At 30.1% G+C, this 21,373-nt stretch overlaps 1 protein-coding gene and 1 long non-coding RNA gene across 12 annotated transcripts in view; both read right to left on the reverse strand.

Annotated features, from left to right (window-relative positions):
• Positions 1 to 21,373, reverse strand: part of LOC141901878 (ELKS/Rab6-interacting/CAST family member 1-like) — a 237,058-nt gene that overhangs the window by 67,880 nt on the left and 147,805 nt on the right. The gene's annotated exons all lie outside the window — the stretch shown is intronic.
• LOC141901880 (uncharacterized) lies at positions 413 to 2,652 on the reverse strand. Its single transcript, XR_012618872.1, has 3 exons — positions 1,556 to 2,652; positions 1,198 to 1,462; positions 413 to 1,113 (listed from the first exon to the last, which is right to left on the reverse strand). It is a non-coding gene; the product is annotated as an uncharacterized LOC141901880 (long non-coding RNA).

Here is a 21,373-nt window from a genome sequence, read left to right on the forward strand (position 1 = left end):
ATTAAACAGTTCCGAAATTCTCATTTTAGGCCTACCAGCTCATTTTCTTCCTGATCAATGTGGCAATATTTTCCAATAGGTTTAGATTTTGTTCAATGCTCTATCCTCATTCCAGCAGTTTCAAACGGCATCTTGAATTGCAGACAGATGATGAGACTGCACAAATACTCATCAGAGAGTGACAAACCATAGTTTATAGACTTTTTGAAACTGCCATATAATATATTTTTAGAACAAATAAACGTTGAATATTGTATCATACGGGGATCCCCTACAATGTTGAGGTGTCCGAACTGGATATTTTCTGAAAATTGATCAAAATGTAGGTGAAGAAAATAAAAATATCAAAACTTTATTGGCAATGAGACCTGACTTTGTAATCCAAAATCAGAATTTTTGCTAGTATGGCCATTCCTCCAGCTTTAAGGGGCAATCATTGCGATACGCCCAAGAAACAAACAGTTTCGAGGAGACGAATGTTCAAAGATTCCCGTCTCCCTGTACTCCTGTCAAGCGGGCCTCTCATTTAATGAGTACACCAATTGATTTGTACGGAGACAAAACACAAATGTGAGTACCGCGTGTTTGGCTGCTAAGAAGCTAGTAAAAGGCTCAAAAATAGCCCATTGACGACATTGGTGAGTATCAATTTTCAAAATTTCAATGCACAAGGAATCTTAATTTCATTTCACTACTTGAAATATTTATAATTCATTATGTGGAATAATAACAAGATAACGCTCCCTTTTAGAAAAAAGTTTGTTCAACAATAAATGAAATGAACCTTACAAGAATAGGAATGAAGAAAGGCAGCACAAGTGAGAAAACGAAAGAGTTTGTGAATAGTGTATATTGTTATATATCTGTTTATTTCTTAGAGGTTAAATTTAGGTAAAAGTCTTTGGCGTGAGGTTCAACCCAGTTTTTCTGCTATTTTTTTCAAAAAGTCAACTTTTGCCTTATTAAGAGGTAGAGGGTATTCACTGTACAAAGGCTTTGTTTGAAGGGGTAGATCGTCCAAATCCAATCCCTCTTTATGATAATCAACCTTCATGGGTGTATTAGTTAAATCGTATGAAGCTGACGACACGCCGTACTGCTGTGATTCACGGTCTGTAAAAGAGAAGCAACTTTGGATTAGAAGCATGTGGAATTTTTTTTCTAGAAAAAAAAACCTCAGTTAATTAACTAATTTACCTGGATCTGACCATTCAAAGCCTCTTTCCTGGTTCCAAAATTAATCCATTTTGTGTCTGCCAATACTGTTGGTATTGCTGAATTTTCAGCTTTTCCATTGGAAAAGACTTAGCCATGAACGAAAGTCGTGAAATTCATCTTGTTGTACCCGGTATATATATATATATATATATATATACACATTGAATACGACCTTTTACTTTTACTTAACCATAAAATACTTTGCCCGCTGCAGTTTCAGCCCAAATGATTAGGTTGTCAGCACCTAAAGGAAAAGATATGAATGTACTTTATATCGGGTTACTATCAATTGAAACAGTACTCTATAGAGAATATGACATTTGAAAAATCAACTTACCAGTGTTCCCGTAACTAGTTTTATTCAACATAACATCAATCATGCTGATTACTTCATCATCCCCTTTACCAGCGGAATACATGAAACACTTGATGTTTTGGTGGAATCCAGAATAAATTCCAAAATAAAAAGTATATAATTGTCTCATGTAGTAGATTGATTGGGTTGGCATTTTTGGGCATGGTAAATTTTTCTGGATATCAATTTGGAATGATGTGACTGCCTTTTTAAAAGCACGGTGCAAAATAACGTTTCACAAAGATAATCTGTCATACAAACAAATGCATACCCAAGGTCAGAGACCCAAACAATAGACACAAGTGCATTAACACCTGTGGCCATGTCTGAGGTAGTCCTGCGGTTTGACATTTCACATATTAATGGAATCATTCGAAGTTCCCCATGTGATAGAAAATTTTTAGCCGGTGTACCTATGCAATCCATAATATGATTTGAAGAAATACAACAAATTTAAAAGTTAAAAACTGGATTTGTTTCAGATCGGAATTTTCAAGGGGACATAACATTCGGAGATACCAACATATGAGCGAATATGAGGGAATTCTTATAACAAACACTTTGACAATGGTCATATATGTAGAAAAGTCTGAAATGTCACATCTCTTTAGTTTTTTGAGTTGAAAATTTTTTTTTTTCAAAATAATATTTGGAGTGTTTTTTACATTTAATCTATGTGCATGTATTCTACAGGTTCTCGAGAGTGTAGGATTACAAAAATCAGATGGTCACATTGACACCATTATTAAAGCAGGTCAGCAGTACCTGAAACAAAAACGCTGCAAAAAAAGGTACAGGTAATTTAAAAAACAATGTATTTATTATCTCTATCGCCAATTAAATCATAAAAGAATAGATTGAAAATTTCAACACTATAATACAATACAATATCTATTTGTTGGCACGTACAATAATGTGTTTTACATTCAAATTATTGCAGCAGAAAGGTTGAGTCTCGATTCGTGGACCAGGCAACCCAGACTAATATCGATGGCCCCAAAAGGTATTGATTACATGCATGATTAAAAGAGCAATTATTTTCTACACATCATTTCCATGTGCGAGTTAAAATAAAATGCGATTTCATGTTCCACCATTATCTAAACATTGCAAATCTGAAAATCATGTTTGGAATTTTGCAGACAGACAATTGAGACTCAGACTGAGATGTCTGCAGATGTAAGGTATTTACTCTTATCATTCAAGTGATTAGTAAAAGTGATTTATGCTAATTTTCCCTGTATATAATATAATAAAGGCTTTTAAAATTTCGTTCAGATTTTTTACTGTGTGTAACGCTGCTGTTGAGTGAAAGTGAAAATAAACAAGAGGCCCATGGGCCTTGAAGCATTGGTAGATTATACTGTGGTATTAAGTGGTTATAATGTTTTACATCTGCCGGCAAATCTTCTATGACGATGTTGATTAGGAGGACCACAGACTTAAAGGTCTATTTGTCTTGTACGATTTTATTCCTGAAACGAGGCTATTTGTCAAGTTAAACCTCATTAATGCGATTCTGTTAAAAAGACGAAACTAGTTTATTCTGATGTTTTCCATCATGTCCCAGCCAAGATATTTATATCAATCAAGATTTGGATACAAAAACCCATTTTTACGCATGAACTGTTAGGCCCCACTGAATAATGAAAACAAAAACAGAACAACTTTTCTGAATGCAATTGCAAGACCCTCTGATCTTAGCTCTGATGCATGTACGCATGCAAAACGTCGCAGAGAGCGATGCCGGCGTTGGTGTCACTGAGGCCGGCTGATGATTGTTTGTGTTTTTGTTTGTTTTTCTTTATGTACGTTTGGATCTTGGTTTCCCAAGACTATTCCTATTGGATTGTTCATTTAACCTCACGACGGTACGGCCTTTGAAGTGTTGCCCGCACACTGTTTGCAGCCAGGAGGACTCGAACCCACTTGTCACTCAGCATTGATAGTGGATTCAACAGCATCACGCCTTATCTCACTGAGCTACCGAGGCCGCTCGATTCAATTCCAAAAAACTAACTACAGCAGCGGCAAATAACCATCGCAATATTGCAATTTACGACAAACAATGCGTAAATTCAATTACTGTTGTTTAACGCATGGAAAAGATAATAAAAAGTATTTTTTCCCGGCGCGCATTGCAAAGCGAATCTCTGCCGAGTGCGTAAGAGGGTGCTACCGCCTAATGAGTGCGCAGCAGGCGGGTAGGGCGTCCTTAAGTGAAAACTTATATTAGAATATAGCCGAATCGAATTTTACAATGTCAGTCAACTGATTGATGATACAACATGGTTGTTCTCGGCGTACCTAACAATGATATTTTCCTCCAATAAACAACTCTGGTAAAATTGAATAAAATGATAGTAATAGGGAAAGTGGGCTTTCAGATCAGAGTACGAGAGTACCAGACACCACTCATCACCACAAGTAATTTTTTTTCCTTATAAATGGGGGAGAATGAACACCAGCCAGAAAACAATAATGTTAATAAAAATCAATATCATTGCCCATATTGTAAAAAATACATCGATAAATCTAATAAATCTAAACATGAAAAATCTTCAAATCATATAAAAAATGTTATAGATTTTGAAACTCCAGAAAATTCCAATGAAAGAAAAGAACGATTAGAAAATATGAATGTGGATGAAATAAAATGTGAAGTTTGTGATGAATCTATAACAAAAAGGAATTATAATAGACATCTCGAAACAGAAAAACACCGTCAAAATTTGAGAAATAATGTTTTAGGAATAGATTATTTTGATGATAAACCTCAACAAGTAAAAAAACCAACTTCAAAAACTAAATCCATTTCAAATAAACCTTACATGGAAAATGTTAGAAATTATATTGATTCACTAGAAATAAAAGATACAATTGAAATATTAGAAACATTACGCAGTAAAATTGGTCCTGCAGCTATTATATTTAGATTTTTTAAAGGTACACCAATAGAAGATAATAGTAAATTTAATGAAATAATAGAAAAAATACTAGATTTGATAACAGATGTTGAATATCCAAAAATTAGTATCTCTGGGAAAGTAAGTTTTTTAAAGTCAGAAGATAAAATGGATTATAATATTCAAACACTCTCTGAAGAAATAATTTCAAAAACACAAATAAAAGAGTTAGAAAAACAAAAGTTAGAAAAAATATTAAATGAATTTAAACGTCATATTGAAGAAAGATATTTTGAGGGTTCTGGCTTAACATTGAATGAAATTATATTTTTAGATTTAAATGTTTATAATACAAAAAGAAATAAAACATCAAAAAGTAATAAAATGTTTAAAAAATGATTCAAACTTTACAACAGAAAAGGAGGATATTAAAGCATCATCTTATACTAAATTACCATTTACAACAAAAGCAGTAATAAATATTCAAAATGAAGATAATAAATGTTTTTTATGGTCAATTATTAGTTGCTTACATCCAACACAGGAAAATGTTTGTAGAATAACAGATTACCGGAAATATGAAACATTATATAAAATTGATCAATATCCAGTAACTATAAAAATGATTCCTAAAATAGAAAAAGTTAATAATTTAAAAATAAATGTATTCGAATTAAATCAATTACCAAAGACAAAAGGTGAAAATATTAAAGATTACACATTGGAAGCTTTATATTTAACAGAATATTATGATGATGAAAATGCTATAGATTTGTTATATCACAAAAAAGATGAAAATGAACATTATATGTGGTTAAAACAAATTGATTTATTCTTCAGAACAGAAAGTGATCATCATCATAAAATTTATCTATGTAGAAAATGTTTATCTAAATTTATGACTGAGAATACATTATTAAAACATAAAGAATTATGTGATAATAAAGATTTTTGTGAATTAATAATGCCAACAGAAAAAGATTATAAATTGAAATTTACTAATCATAAATTTAAGAATATTGTTCCATTTGTAATTTTATGGGGATTTTGAATCGTTGAATAAAGAATTAACCGATCAAGATAGAAAAGAAATATATAAAAAAAAGCAATTATTAAAATCAATGGATAAAGGAAATGAATTAAATGAAGAAACAACACAAGACCCGCCAATTATAAATACAATTAGAAAAGTTCATCAAAGAGCTGCTGCTTATGGAATTTACATCAAATCAAATTATCCCGAATTATATGAAAGTCAATATATTTCTTTTAGAGGTGAAGATGTAGTTAATGGTTTTTGTGACAAAATGATTGAATTAGAAAGTGATTTTGCAAAATTATTAAACAAAAATAAAAGAATAGTTATGACAAAAGAAGATGAAATTGATCTTAATTATGCAACTCATTGTTGTTATTGTGAAAAACGTTTTTATTCATTTCATAAAAAAGTTAGAGATCATAATCATTTAAATTCAAAATATCGTGGAGCTGCTCATGAAGATTGTAATTTAAGAGCTAAGAAAGTTAATTTCGTACCAATATTATTTCATAATTTATCAGGCTATGATACCCATCAATTTATAAAACAATTATCAGGGAAATTGGGTACAATTAATCAAGAAATTGAAGAATATAATGCTATGAATGGCGTAAATGTAAGAAAATATGATTTTAAACTATTAGCTAAAACATCTGAAAATTATATTTCATTTCAATTTGGTTGCATTAGATTTTTAGATTCCTATAGATTTCTAGCAAGTTCATTAGATAATTTATCGAAAAGTTTAGTTGATAATGATTTTGTTATAACTCGATATTATTATCCAAATGAACAAGATTTTAAATTATTGAGATATAAAGGTGCAATTCCTTATTCATTTTATAAAACACACAATGATTTTAATGTAACAGAATTATTAAAAGATCAATTTTATGATCAATTAAAAGAGGAGTATGTGAAAGACGAAGTGTTTAATAGAACATTAAATATTTGGAACCATTTTAAGATGAAAAATCATGGTGAATTAGTTGATTTATATTTAAAATCAGATGTCATGATATTGGCTGACATATTTGAAAAATTTAGAGAAGTTAATTTGAATCATTTTAATGTTGATCCTTGTTATTGCTACTCTAGTCCTGGTTTAACCTGGCAATGTGGTTTAAAATACACAAATGTAGAATTAGATTTATTAAAAGAACCAGACATGGTTCTATTATTTGAAAAATCAATTAGAGGTGGAATTAGTGGTGTTATGGGAGATAGATATTTTAAAGCAAATGATGAATATAAATTATTATATATTGATGCCAATAATTTATATGGTTGGGCAATGATGCAACCTCAACCATATAAAATTTTTATATTAACAGAAGTTGAAAATAAAACTGATTGGGAAAGCGCAATTGCGAGTTTAAAAGATGAAGCACCAATTGGTTATTTCTTTGTAGTTGATTTAGAATATCCTGAAAATATAAAGTTTAAAACAAGAAACCTACCTTATTGCCCAGAACATTTAACCGTAGATGATAGTTATTTAAGTGAATATCAGTAGAAAATAAAACCGAAAGATCATGTTTTTACAGAAAATTAATACTTACTCAAAATAATAAATACAATTATATTGTTCATTATAGAATGTTAAAATTTTATCTAAAACAAGGAATGAAATTAAAGAAAGTACATAGATATATTGAATTTAATCAATCGAAGTGGTTAGAAAAATATATAGATTTCAATACTCAACAGAGAACAATATCTAAAACAGATTTTGAAAAAGATATTTTTAAATTAATGAACAATAGTTTTTATGGAAAAACATGTGAAAATATTAGAAATAGAAATGATATAGAATTAGTAAATAATTCTGAACGATTGAGGCATTTACAATCAAGCCCTAGACATTTAGGAAATAAAAGATTTGAAGATTATCTAACCGCAGTAAAATTAAAAAGAACGTCAATGAAATTTAATAAACCTATATTCATTGGTTCAACTGTTTTAGAAGTATCAAAATTATTAATGTATGATTTTTATTATTATGTTTTACAACCACTTTTTGGGGAAAAACATATAGAAATCTTATATTTTGATTATGTTACAGCTGACACCCCAATATTATTAAAATACAATAACCAAATATTAATTAGAAGAATTTCAGAAATAATTCCAAAGCAAAATGAACGTTATATTTCATATGGTGAAAAAGAATTAATACAAATAAATGGTTTAATGGATGTTTGGACAAGAAATGGATGGAAAAAATTAAAGAATATTATTAGGCATAAAACAAATAAGAAAATCTATACAGTTAGAACTAAATTAGGGTTTTTTAGATGTTACAGAAGATCATAGTTTAATTAAACGAAATGGCGATGAAATAAAACCAACTGATATAAAAATTGGAGATGAATTATTACATAAAAGATTTTACCCAAGAATGAATCATATGCCATTCGACGAAATTATTGATAATATTTATAATATAGAACCTGAAACATTAGAAGAAAAAGAATATTTTATCAAAGGATTTTTCATGGGTGATGGTTCGGCAGGTGTGTATAATTATGTTTGGAGTAATAAGTATTGTTGGTATTTATGCAATCAAGACTTGAAATTATTAGAAAGAATTAAGAAATTCTATGAAGAAGTTTATTCACATAAAACATTTAGAATCATGGATGTTATGAAATCATCAGCAGTTTATAGAATACTTGTAAATAATCCTAAAGATTTTGCTATAAAATATAATGATGAATTCTATATTCATGCAATAGTGAACAGTAATACTTCAACAAAAGAAAAGATAGTTCCAGATTATGTATTAAATGCTAAAGATACTTTAAGAAAATGGTTCTTCATTGGATTCTATCCTGCAGATGGTTCAAAAAGTTTCAAAACCGCAAAATAATATCTTTAGCTCAAAAAGGAAAAGTTGCTATATCAGGATTGAATATATTATGCAATTCATTAGGTTTTAATATGAATATTGGATTGATTAAATGTAGAAAATGAGTTAACAGAAGAAGTTAAAGATTTATATGAAATATATAACCCAACAGATTATGTTTATGATTTATCAACTGAAGATGGTACATTTAACTGTGGATTTCCATTAAAAACGGTCAATACGGATGCATACATACTAAAAATCAAGACAAATGACATAACAAAAGACTTAAAAACATTAAAACATTATTTTGATTTTAGCAATTATCCCAAAGATCATGAACTATTTAGCAATGATAATAAAAAGATTCCTGGTAAATGTAAAGATGAATTAGGGGGTGATGAAATGATTGAATTTGTTGGGATAAGAAGTAAAATGTATAGTTACAGAACAAAAGATCATGAAGCTAAAAAGTTAAAAGGAATAACAAAACATGTGGTTAATAAACATATAGAATTTCAAGATTATATAAAGTGTTTATATAACTCAATTGTAATGAAACACAAAATGAATTGTTTAAGATCAGAAGATCACGAGATGTAAATTAATGAAGTTGAAAAAACTAGTTTGAATCCATTTGATGATAAAAGGCATATTTTAGATGATGGTATAAAAACATTACCTTATGGTTATTAAAATGGATCAATATCATCAAACTCGAAATCACTATTGGTTTCTTCTTTTTCATTTAATTGTTCTTGTATAATTTGTTTAGGTTCTTCCATTTCATTTTTCTCATTTAAATAAAGTTCTATCTTGTACCACATTTCATCTAGCTCTCTTTGTTTCTTTTTGTTCGTTAATTCATCAAATGGAATTATAATATCGATGTTTAAATAATTTACAATCTTATTTAAAAAGAATTCATAATTAATTGAATCTGTTATTCTATTATCCACATAATATCTTAATATTTGTTTGAATGTTTCTTTTATATTTTCCATATCTTTTTCTGTTAATTTAGGTTTTTTATAATAATCGTTAAATAATAAATATAAATACATTTTCTTTTCTTGTGTGTTAAATGTTGATGGAATAATTGTTTTTATTATATCTTTTTTAGTTATTTCACCATTTTTATTTTCTATTATTTTCATTTTTTCAAGCCATTGCTTATATTCTGGTGTATGATCTTCCATAGAAAATATCTTAAATATTTCATCTAGATAATTTAATTTTGGTTCTATAAGAATATTTCTAGTTTTTTCATCACCCCATAAATTCTTTTGCCATCCACATTCATTACAAAATATCACCTTCTTGTCTTAAGTACTCATAAATACATTTTGGGCATTTTTGTCTATCATTTCTTAGTAATAGATCATCGTTAAGCTCTTGGTATTTTCTTACGTTTTCTTTATGTTTTATTGTTCTATTATGTAGATTTGAATTACTTGTTGTAATAATCAATTTACAATATTTACAATAATATGTTTTTCTTGTTAATTAATTATATTGTTTTTCTAACTTTTCAACTGTTTCTTTATTATCTGGTAACGTTTTCTCATATTTTATTTTTTCTAATAAACTATTTTTTCTTTCATTGAATTCTGCTTCAAATTTATTAGAAATTTTATCTATATGTATTTTACGAAATTGATGATTCTCCCAAGCTTCTATATTTTCAGGACTAAATTTCATTCGACAAAGCTCGCAGAAATGATCTTTCGTATTAACACATTATTAATTATATTTTCACATTAAACTCAAATTAATTTGAGTTTATATTACGCGGTAACCAATAAAGAAAAATTACATCTATACAAACCTAAATTATCAGATTATTATACCCCAAGTAAAGAACAACAGAAATATGAAATAATATGGATTTTAGGTGGAACAGTTATTGTTATATTTGTAGCATATAAATTTACTAATTAGTAATTTTTTTTCTAAATAAATGGATGATAAAGTTGATAATATTGATATTATTCCTCATGATAAATAAATAAAACAAAATTAAAAATATATTTAGAAAAACAAATATTAGAATTTGAAAATGAATTAAAAATTAAAAAGAAAAAATATTTAAAAAGTAAAATTATATATTATTTGATTAAAGTGGTTCGGTTACAATTAGTTCTGTAATAACATTTCTAGCAATATTCAGCCCACCTTTAGCTATATCAATTGGCGTATTAGGATTAAGTTCAAGTGTATTAACCGGTATAAGTTCAAAATTAGATATAAAAAGTAATAAAGAAAAAATTAAAACTAATATAAAAGAAATTAATAAATTAAAAAATACACTAGATTATATAATAAGTTTAAATGGTCATATAACAGTTGAAGAACAAGATAAATTATAAAAAGAATTAATAAATTATTAATTTTTTAATTATATAAATGGTAGATAGTTTTCCAAAAGCTTTCCAATATTATAAATCAATTAAATATAATATTCCAGCAATAGATATTAATAAAGATATTTCATATAGAAATGAAGTTTTAAATTCATTAATTGATTTATATATTTATGTTACTGAAACTAATTATTTTAATGTTAAGATGGAAAATATATTTCATGTGCATACAATTAATTTCAAAAATTTAAATGAGGCAAAACAATGGTTATTAAAAGAACACTAAATTGGAATGAATTACCAAAATATTATAATAATATACAACAACAAAACAATAATGGTTGTATTAATTTCATTTTAGAAAAAAGTGAAGGTTTTACTAAAGCTGGAATACAAAGAATAAATCAATCTATTAGAACTTATTTAATTTGTATTTTAGGCGCGCAAGTTGAAACAAGATCCCCAATAATTGGAAATTTTAATACATCATTTGATATACAGAAACAATTTAAAGTATTATTTGAAGATTCAATTCATAATGATAAAAATAGATCGATTCCAGAAAACATTGTAAGATATCAAAATTATTTAGATAAATCTCATGTAAGACTAAATTATTGCATAGGCCCTAATCTATTAATTATTTCTAATGATTTAGTATTAAAGATGGGAAATATAATTGGTTATAATAATCTAATTAAAACTGCAACAATAAATAATTCATTTGGATTGAATGATATAAATAAAAAGATTATTACTGCTCCAAAATTAATGGAAGGTGAAAAAAATAAAAAACATATTCAATCAACAGAAACTAAAACTAAGAATATTAAATTGAATAATGATTCTAAAATAAAAGATTACAATACATCAGAAGATATAAAAACTGATAATATTCAACATGAAATAATTAAACTAAATGATGATAATAAATCCCATGAAAATGCTAAATTAGCTTTAACTTGTATAGGAATTGTAATCGGAGGAATATTATATTTTAAATTTTAATTTTTTTATTATGTTAATGGCAGAAGGTGGAGGAGATTTCGAAATACAAGGCACGGGAAATAATAATGAAGGATATATTGATGATGATTATAATGATGATGAAACAAGTTTTAGTAATGATAATAAAACAGAATATAATTCTAATTTAACTACACCTGAATATATTGATAAAACACGTTCAAAGATAAATATTGAAAATGAAGTACCAGAATTTGCAAAAAAAAGATTACAAATATAATGAAATTATTCGTAAATTTAAACCAATATTAGAAAGATCTGGATTCAATATAACAAATAAAGGTGTGAATTATTTAGTAAAAGATTTGAAATATTTAAATGGTGATTATTATTGGAATTTTAAAGATGACTATTATTTTACGATTTCTTCTAATAAAAGTCTCAATAAAATAATAACAAAATCAACTTTTATTAAATTAGAACAATCTACAATTACGAAATTCAATAATGATGTTATAACTGATGTTACAAAAGAACTAGAGATAACTCTAAATAGAAAAGAATTTAATCGAAGAAATGATGATTTTTTGAAGATAATTAATGAAAATTTAGAACCAGAAACAATTCCTAAAGGAGATATTAATTCCAAAACTAGTAAACATAAATCAACCGAAGTTCAAACTGAAAAACTTTTACAAAATGGGTTACTTGATGCAACAGATCAAGAATTAGAAGATTTAAATATATTTTCTGATGAAGCAATTAGAGAAATTATTAGTATAAGAAATAAAGCTGATAAATTGCGCATAATAAAAGTATAAGAGATATTAAAATTAGAACTTAAGAAAAAGAATTAATGATAAAAATAAAGAAATAAAACAATTAAAGTCTGATCTTGATCGTCAAGTAATTAATGAAATGGTATATAGGCAAAAAGAATTACGTTTAGAAAAAGAAATTGATATTTTAGAATATAACATAGAATTACAAAAAGAAGAAATTAAATTATTATTAAAATCATATGATTATAATATAAATAGATTAAAAGTTATTTTTAAAGATTTATTGATAAAACCAAATTCTGAAATATCACTGAAAGATAGAATAAATTTGTTATTTAAATTAGAAGGAATCACAATTCTTTCAATTCTAACAGCTGTAACTATGTTATTTACAACAATAGGTTTAGCTATATCAAATTCACTGAAATCTACTCCTACTCCCAATAAACCGGATAAACCCCCGAATGATAATAATTCTATACAAGATAAAGTTAAAGATGGTTTAAAGAAATTAGCAAAATATTTATGGGAACTATCTAAAAAATCTGCTGCAGCTTTACCAGGAATTATTGCATCAATTGTTGGTTTTATATTAAAATCTGCAGGAAACATTATTAACTTTGCTGCTGAACATATTATTTTATTTTTAATTACAGTTGTAAGTGCTATTATTTTTGGGTTAGTGAATATGATACCAAAAAATATCAAGTAAACATGATAAAAAATAAATAATTAATTTTTTTGTTAAATAAATGAGTGGGCGTTATATCAATCCTTCTAAGACTCATAGAATATCTAATGCTATTAAAGCAGAAAGATCACATCATATAATTACTCATAACCCTTCTAATATTAATCCCGATGAAACTTTATATGTTAGAATCCCTAGATTAACACAAAATACTTTTTATGTTCCAAATAGTATTTATTTATCAGCAAAATTTAGTTAAATATAAAGATATAAATGAATTTATGTTAGAACAACCAACATACACAACACATAAAAAAATTGTTAGAAAATATAAAACTCGTAAAACTATGGTAAGTTATGTAGATCAACAGTGGCAAGGAGATTTAATTGATATGAAAAATGTTAAGAAAGATAATGATGATTATTGGTGGATATTGAATATAATTGATATTTTTAGTCGTTATGTATGGAGTTTCCCACTTTATAGAAAAGATGCTGTACAAACATCAAATGTTTTAAGAAAATTTCTTTCGGATGATAAACTAAAACCAGAAAAAAATACAATTTGATGATGGAAAAGAATTTGATAATTCACTTGTTGATGAACTCTTAGACAATCATAATATTAAATATTTTTCAACAAAATCGGATAAAAAAGCAGCAGTTGTTAAACGATTTAATAGAACATTAAGAACAAGAATGTGGAAATATTTTACAGCAAATAATACTTTTAAATGGATTGATGTTTTACCAAAATTGATAGAAGGATATAATAATTCTTATCATTCTTCTATTGGAATGAAACCTATTGATGCTAGAAAACCTGAAAATGCTGAAATTGTTTGGAATAATTATATGGAGCATTTCTTGTAGATGATTTTGGTGAACCTAAATTTAAAGTTGGTCAAAATGTTAGAATTTCTAAGTATAAAAAGATATTTGACAAAGGATACGATCGAAATTTTACTAGGGAAATATATAAAATAAAAAAAGGTAAATATAGCTGCAAAGCAGCGATAACGGGCTTTCTGCACAGTCTTAGAATCCTGTTCAACGGTGGATTTTGACGAAGCATTTGATAAGGCACAACATCAGCCATTACTAAACAGGCTATTAGGAAACAGTATCAATGATAGGTCGCCCAAATGGCTCAGCAGTTATCTCTGAACGAAAAATTGTAGCTGAAATCAACGGAACGCCTCATCTTGGAATAATTCGGTCAAACTAGTGGAGTCACGCAAGGTAGTATCCTTCTGTTGTCTTCTGTTTATTGTCCTGACAAATGGCATACACAGTAATCCAACATATACCAGACCTTGTAAATTTCCAAATCGACCTTAACACGCTGTTCGACCAAAAAACTTAATGTTCCAACAAGAAAATCTTGTTCGAATGAAAATAATTCTGTTTGATCGAACAATACGCTTTTTGCTTGAACCAAAAATTTTCTTCATTCTGACAAAAAATGTGTTCGAATAAAAAGCTATGTTATTGTTGAAATGAAAAAAAATTTGGTTGAGCGAAAACAATTTTTTTCGAACGAATGTTTGAATGAAAACAATTCTGTTCGATTGAACGAAATACTTAATACTTTCGGTTCGGAGAAAAAACTTTTTTCAATATACTTGTTCGAACGAAAAACTTAATGTTCTGACAAGAAAATTCTGTTCAAATTAAAACGATTCTGTTCAATTGAATGATTGTTCGAACGAAAAACCTTTCGTTTGGACAAAAAAAGTTTGTTCAACTTTGTTCTAACGATTTTTTCAAATTGGTTCAATTGTATAGAATATTGTTGGTTCGAACGAAATAAATTTTGTTCCGACGAAAGAATTTTCAAGCGAAAGGTCTTTTGAATGAAAAAAAAAGATATTTCTGGTGCTCCGCAGTAACTTAAAGCCAGACGTTGGTTGTTCTTGTGACACAATGCGATCCTCGCGTTGCATCGCAAGTTTCGATGCAAGTCGCTTGCAATACGATTGTGTGCGACTAGTTTCTGCCAGTCGCAAGAGCGCGTCGGTTGGTTGTGACAGTCGTGTCACGTCGCAGAAAGTAGAACACGTACGACTCCATGTGACTGGCGTTGCTGAAAGATGAGGACGCCAGTGATATGACGACTGAGTCAAAACGTCACGATATGTCGACATATTCATGTCGAATTGATGCGATATATCGACATAAATATGGCGACTTGTCGAGTTGGAACGCAACAACTCGAGGCCCTTTATCGCTTCCGTAGATCTTTCATTAAGTAGGATCACTTGAATGATCGCTTTAATATCGCTTTAAAAAAAACATACCGCGATATATCGCGTCAAGTCGACATGAATATGTCGATATATCGTGACGTTTTGACGACATATTTCGTTTTCTCAACCATCAACCATTTTCCACGCAACAAGTCGACATATTCATGACGAGTTGAAACTCAGTCGTCATATTACTGGCGTCCTCATCTTACATTTAGACATGTCTTCAAATGACGGCTTGTCCCGTGGAAAATGAGCAAATAAGCGAAATTTGTCGTGAAAACGTTACGATATGTAGACATATTCATGTGGACTTGACACGATATATCGACATAAATATGGCGACTTGTCGAGTTTGAACGTGACAACTCGAGGCCCTTTATCGCTTCCGTACTATATCAGATTAATCGACTTCAAAATAGGCGAAAGCATAAGTCTTTATTACGTTATAAATTGGCCTAATTATTCAAAAGCTAATAATGTGGGCGACAAAACCAAAAAAATTAATTGTCGCGGGCGATAAAACCAAAATAATCCATTGTCGCGGGCGATAAATCCAAAATATTGAATTGTCGCGGGCGACAAAACCAAAAAAATGAATTGTCGCGGGCGATAAAACCAAAAATAATGAATTGTCGCGGGCGACAAAACCAAAATATTCAATTGTCGTGGGGGAACAAAACCAAACTAATGAATTGTCGCGGGCGATAAAACCAAAATAATAAATTGTCGCAGGCAATAAAAACAAAAAATGAATTGTCGCGGGCGATAAAACCAAAATATTGAATTGTCGCGGGCGACAAAACCAAAATATTGAATTGTCGCGGGCGACAAAACCAAACTAATGAATTGTCGCGGGCGATAAAACCAAACTAATGAATTGTCGCGGGCGATAAAACCAAAATAATGAATTGTCGCGGGCGATAAAACCAAAATATTGAAGTGTCGCAGGCGATAAAACCGCGACAAAAAGAAAAAAAAATTGTCACGGGCGTTAAAACCAAAATAATGAATTGTCGCGGGCGATAAAACCAAAATATTGAATTGTCGTGGGAGACAAATCCAAAAAAATGAATTGTCGCGGGCGATGAAACCAAAATCTTGAATTGTCGCTATTGTCGCGTGCGACAAAACCAAAATAATGAATTGTCGCGGGCGATAAAACCAAAATATTGAATTGTCGCGGGCGACAAAACCAAAAAAGAAAATTGTCGTGGGCGACAAAAACAAAATATAAAACCAAAATAATGAATTGTCGCGGGCGACAAAACCAAAAAGATGAATTGTCGCGGGCGACAAAACCAAAATAATGCATTGTCGCTGGTGATAAAACCAAAGTAATGAATTGTCGCGGGCGACAAAATCAAAATCATTGTTTTCTCGAGTTATTTTAGTTTTGTCGTTTTGTCGTAATGTCGCCCTCATTTGCATATTCGTGTTTTTGTATCTTATCAGCCACCATACTAAAGCTTTAAGGTCGCGTAAAACTCGATAAACACTTCAAGCGACACAGCGAACGATCTCCTTTCCCCCACCGCGAACCCTTACTCCGAATGTCAAGTGTGAGTCCAGCATACGGATAGGAGTGTGTTATATATTTGTATTTAGTAAATACCTTGTGGATTTGACAATGATCGGTATGTACTGTAGGAAATATAGAGTATTGATGGTATTGATACAGAGGCCCGCGGCCGAATAAAGTAATATATTCTTTTATTTTGATACCTCGTCGACATAACAGCTTTTCTCCGCTATATCTCTTCGGCGTGTTTAGTTTAGGCCTACGACTCCCCGGTACACTTATGATCTATCTTAGTAAAAACACGGTAAATTTGGTAAAGAAAAATAGGTATTGCTAAATGAACTGCTTGACGCCCGCAGCTAAATGACTGGTAGTAATAAATTAATTTGTACTCGATTTGATTCTCAGAATGAGGAGAAACTCGCAGCTGATTCCCGGAACGACGATGTAGTGACACACGTCGATTTGTCGATGTTTACGGCTCGACAGTGCTTTTAAAATCTAAAGTAGTAAATTTCCTGTGTATTGGTATTATAATTTGATGAGGAAAATGGGTTATTGTTAAAATTAGTTTTTAAAAACCGCGACAGAATGTGCAATCTTTGGGTAATAAATTTGTTAATTTATGCTTGAATTGATAATCGATGTGACAAGAAACGTGCGGTAGATTTCGGAAAGACGACTTAGAAAAACATGTCGGCTCTTTGAATGGGGCTCAATTTTCGATGTTTACGGCCCGACAGTGCTTTTGTAACGTTGATTCTTAAAAATTTGCACGGAGTATTTGTAGATTGAAGTGAGCTGAATGATATCAGACGGATTGTATCGGCAACAGCGGTAATGTAAAAAAGCCTATGTACTTTTGACAAAAAATGTGTGGAAAATAATAATAATAATAATAATAATAAGAAACACGCGAATCTCAATAACAACAAAACCATATGTCTATAAATTAGAAGATTTAAATGGTGAAGAAGTTGATGGGTATTTTTATGAAGAAGAATTTGAGTTTAACTACTGAAAATCTAGAACAAGAATATAAAATTGAAAAAGTATTAAAAACAAAAACTGTTAAAAGAAAAAAAATATTCTTTAGTAAAATGGGTTGGATGGCCAGATAAATTCAATGAATGGATATTATCAAGTAAAATTACAAAAAATATAAATGAATAAGGAATTATTTATATTTGAGCCTCATAATATGTTAATTTCTGGTGTAACAAATTGTGGAAAAACTTATTTTATATTAAATTTATTAGAAACTATTTATAAAAACTATTTTGATAATATAACCAACTTACAATGCACAGGGTATAAACCTATTTTAGCCATTTTAGATGGCATGATAATTCACATGGCGTCTTAAACGGTTTAAGCGTCCATGATTCAGCGAAGTTCAAACCGGTCAGAAGGCTATGCTATTCCATATTTGCAACAAGCAGTCCCGATTGCTTGTAGATATTTGAAACGGAGTAGCATCGGATCATCAAGCTCAGATTGATCGAGTTTATTAGATTTTTTTGCATTTACCTAACACATATTGATGTACGAATGGACTTAGGCTGAAATTGCCTTGGTTAATTTTTTGCTAAAGGTCACTGTGGAATTTCAATTTCAATCCAAAACGAAAATAACGGATGAATTAATGGGATTAATTTTTCAATTTTCAAGTCTTTCAATTCCTGTAATGGTTGGTTAAGCACTACATTGACACATACAAAAATATCTAAGTAGTGCAAAAACACGCTTCAACACGAAATATCTGGGTGCAATGACTCTTTCATGTCTTTGTCTCTAAAGTTTCTGTTTATATGTCCGGTTAAATCACTCTGCAATTTATTGAATTGGAAACATAAACATTTGAAAACGACCCTCTTAGAAATTGGTTACTATTTACGAGTAGACACTAGAAATAGTCACTCTTATAAGTAGCCATTTTGATAAAGGTTACTAATAGTTACTATCCATTTGTAAATGTATGGTTCCCGTAGTCTACCTTTTCTAGAATGTACACTCTCAAAACTTCACTGTTCAGAAAGTATACTATTTCAGAGTATACGGTACCAATCGTAGACTCAGAATACAACATGTTTTACAACCAGAGAATTTTGAAAACCAACCGTTTCAGAAAGTATACTATTTAAAAGTGTACAATACGAATTGTAGACTCTGAATACCAATGTTTTACAACCAGAGACTTTCGAAAACCAACCGTTTCAGAAAGTATACTATCTAAAAGTGTACAATACTAATCGTAGACTCTGAATACCACATGTTTTACAACCAGAGACTTTCGAAAACCAACCGTTTCAGAAAGTATACTATTTAAGAGTGTACAATACGAATCGTAGACTCTGAATACCACATGTTTTACAACCAGAGACTTTCGAAAACCAACCGTATACTACCTTTTATCTAATCAACAGTGATATATTCTTATCCGTGTTATTTTGTTCAGCACGTCAACTCAGATTAAGATTGAGTTCTTAATAGCACAAATCAAGATCTTTAGTGATGTGATCTATCAAAATGCTTCACGAATGCATGTTGAAATCAACTAACATTTTTTGAGTACATGTGGTTTAGTTCAGATTCAGCTGGATCACATCAAAAACTTGGTATAAGTACATATACACATATGTGCCATGCCAACGGGTACGATTATAGAACGATAACCACAATCAAACGTGGTGAACGGATTATAAGATAAAAACCAACTATCTACAAATTAAAAGAATTTTAACATCAAGAAATTTATTTATTCGAACAATCTGAAATATATAAAATATACGACGTTTCGATCTCACCCTAGAGATCTGACACATGACGATGTTCTCTAGGGTGAGATTGAAACGTCGGGTACGATTAGTTCATGCACCTACCAACGGAACTATGAAAGCACCAAACAAGGTATATCAGCACTTTTTACGTGGTAGCCCTTGTGGAACCTGGTAACTGATAAGAATTATTTGGTGAAATCTTTGTGCCCTTCCCAGTGCTACATTTAAACCAGCAAGGCAGAACCTGTTGTCGTTGCTTTGCAGCTATATTTTATATTATACCCAGATTTTTCAAATATAGGTTTAAAATGATGAATTAATTCATTATATTCTAAATCTTGTTTTGTTAATTCTGGAATATCATTTTCAGGATTGATTCTCGATTTATTTATTCTATTCAAACCCCTCTGGATTATTAGAACCTGTACCTGCTAAATGAGAATCAAATGCTGTTTCATTACCATTATCAAAACTTGTGTCAGTAAAATCAGGTGGTTGTTAATCAGTTATACCAGGTTCAATGAAAGTATCCATTCCAATATCTTCACCACCTTCTACATCCATTTATATAATAAAGAAATTGAGATTTAAAATATAGCTGCAAAGCACCGATAACGGGTTTCTGCCTTGTTGGATAAAATGTCGTACAAGGAAGCTTGCAGAAGGTTTCACTGAAATCAGTTCATAGCGTACCGATATTTTGAAGGAGTGCCACCAGAGGTCAGCACATATCATGGAAACGTTGACCCACTTGGCTACTAAGTGTGTGATGGAATATGTCCATCAGTCGTTTTCTATGTTGTAACTGGAGGGTGCTGCCCTCTCTCTCTCTCTCGAAAATACAGAACAATAGGTGATTGTGTTAATATCTTTTGTCCGCCTTTTTACTGGTTTTTGGGCTCTCACAGTCGATATTTGGACGAAACTTCTACTGTTGAACAGGCAGAATAGGACCTCGTTACAAGCGCAAAGCAAAGTACGAATGTACCAAGTTTAGGGAAAATAACTTTGAGAATAACAAGGATACGGTGTTTTTACCCTTCCCTAGTGGCGCTACTGGAGAATCATATGAGTTACCTACTTAAAACATACATCAATACAAGCATCTTGTTAGAGGCTACTGACCACACTCATTGCAACCACGATTCTATCTCCAACAGTTAAGGAGCTAGGGCAAAAAATCTCATTAAAAGATTTATGGGGTCCCATTTTCGAGCCCGTAGAGCCCAAACGGTTAATCGCAGATATGGCGTGCCATTGACTTTTTTAACCTCCGGGTTGTCATGAACAACTTTTGTACTCCCCCAAAGCTGAAAACTAAAAGAAAAAAATTTTTCTCACAAGATGTCAGAATTTTAAAAAGTAAAACACCCCCTGGTGGGTGAACGGGGTCCCCAATCAAAGATCCCGTCGACTTACCTCAAGGTACCAGTGTTCCGTACATCTCACGCAACTTTCAAGTAAATCCATTAAGTAATATTCTTGTTACTAGCCGAATTCGAAGTATTGAAGCCTATATTTGATGTTCTCTATTAACTGTGAACTATTAAAGCCTGATGCTCTCTAACTTGTGTATAAACAAGGTTTACTTGAAATAGATTTAGTCTTTGAAGCTGGTTTTTTAATAGATTTTTTTACTTGAGATTTATCA

The sequence above is a fragment of the Tubulanus polymorphus genome, chromosome 3 (assembly GCF_964204645.1).
Source record: "Tubulanus polymorphus chromosome 3, tnTubPoly1.2, whole genome shotgun sequence".
In the NCBI taxonomy this organism is placed as follows: Eukaryota; Metazoa; Nemertea; class Palaeonemertea; order Tubulaniformes; family Tubulanidae; genus Tubulanus; species Tubulanus polymorphus.